Raw genomic sequence first — 1,778 nt, 5'->3', positions numbered from 1 at the left:
TGGGATACTGCCCAGAATTGACTGTGGGGATGAAGTTACAAGTACGTCACTAGGGCTAAATGCTAGGCTTAGATTAATATGTAAGGATGAGCAGATTGGTTGGTTGGACTTGTGAGATCAGTTCAGTGGAAGAAGGGAGTTTTTTGGAATGGATGGTTTACATTTAAATATGGTAGGGGTGGCCTGTTTGCTAAGGATATTAATTCAACTGTAAGGGAATTTTTTAACTAGGAGTAAACAGTGGTGAGGGCCAGGAAAAACTAAATGTAAAAAGAATAAGAGGCAGAGCAAAGTTTAGCATAGGAAATGAGTATAGAAGTAGCTCTAAGGATAGGCTTAATTGTTACTATTGTAATGCTAGAAGCATAAGAAATAAAATAAATAACTTTAGAGCACTGGTAGAAATGGAGGATTTTGATATAATGGGAATAATTGAAACATGGTTAAATGTAGATGATTTTGATTACAGAAATTTTCTTTGAAATACAGAGTTACAGGCTATTTAATAGGGATAGAGTAATTAAAGAGGGGGGAGAAGGAGTGGTTGTATATATAAAATGAGAGTTATATCCTGTTGAAGTTGAGGTTATTAAATTGAGATTAAGATTTCAGCTGTTAACGAAGTAATAATTATGGGTGATTTTAATTTCAGGCACATAGATTGGGAAATGCTGACTCTAAACCATGAGGGAGAAAGGTTTTTGGAAATTGTTCAAGATGGCTTTCTTCACTAATTAGTCAAGGAACCAACTTGAAAGAATGCTATTTTAGATTTATTGTTAACTTCAATTATAGAAATGATCGAAAGGGTAGAAATTGGGGAACATCTGGGTGCATCTGTGATCATTGCTCTGTTAGGTTCAATGTTGTGCTTCATGTGGAGATAAGGAATAATGATATTTTGGTTACAAATTTCAAAAAAGCAAATTCTGAAGAGATGCGACAAGAATTATCTGTTGTGAATTGGGCGCCTGAATTATTTGGAGACACTGATCAGATGTGGAAAATTTTTAAGATAAATTTTTAAATATCCAAGGTAAGCATATTTCTTATAGAAGGAAAAGGGTAGTTGCAAGTAAAAAACCAGGTTTGCTCACAAAGAGCTTAAGATAAAAGGATAAAAATGTCATCTTTACTAATATTTAGTAGTAACAGAAAGCTTATAACAGAATTGAAATGTTGTGAAATTCACTTAGTCTGATGGTAAGATTGTTGATGAAATTGCCACTAGTATGGATGCAGTTACTTAAGCCATGTCTTTATTAAGAAGTATTGTTTGGATTTTTCTTTCTAAAAATATAATAAGAGTTGCGTAAGGAATGTTTTAAGGACATGTATTTCCATGTTTTCACCATTCATTAAGCTGTAGTTTCAAGAGATTTTGTTCCCCAGATCCCCATTGGGGTCACTGCTCCTAGTCTTTGTTGAAGGCATTATTGGTCCTCAAGTACAAGGACTGCTAATATTTAATCACCATCCGATTTCTCCCCCTTCCCTTGATAAAAAGTTGGGAAAGTCATAAATGTACTTTTTGCTAGTTCAAAAGGATTTAAACAGGCTCACTTAGGCTTTTTAATATCAATGCTGTATAATAATCAAATTTAAAAAAAAACCTGAAACTGGCAGCACATATGTATTTGTTGTTCTGAAAGTTTGTACAGAGTGTGAAAATTCTGTGATTTTTTGTGATTGCACCAGTTTTACTGCTTGGTTTAGAAATAACATGAATTTATTGCTTATAATTTTTTTTTTTTCAGTTACTAGGTGCAGCACTTGTT

The 1,778-nt window shown here is 33.4% G+C and overlaps 1 protein-coding gene across 3 annotated transcripts in view; it reads left to right on the top strand.

Moving 5' to 3' along the window:
- Window positions 1-1,778, top strand: part of LOC106458916 — a 17,110-nt gene that overhangs the window by 3,379 nt on the left and 11,953 nt on the right. For 2 of the 3 annotated variants that reach the window (XR_002610468.1, XR_002610467.1), the window contains one exon: window positions 1,758-1,778. The exons of the other annotated variant lie outside the window; for it this stretch is intronic. The gene's annotated coding sequence lies outside the window, so the exon portion shown is untranslated. The remainder of the gene's footprint in view (window positions 1-1,757) is intronic. 3 annotated transcript variants of the gene reach the window in all.

This window comes from Limulus polyphemus, unplaced genomic scaffold (genome assembly GCF_000517525.1).
Source record: "Limulus polyphemus unplaced genomic scaffold, Limulus_polyphemus-2.1.2 Scaffold533, whole genome shotgun sequence".
Taxonomy (NCBI): Eukaryota; Metazoa; Arthropoda; class Merostomata; order Xiphosura; family Limulidae; genus Limulus; species Limulus polyphemus.
The sequence above is the reverse complement of the archived record's forward strand: the minus strand, read 5'-3'. Positions and strand labels throughout refer to the sequence as shown.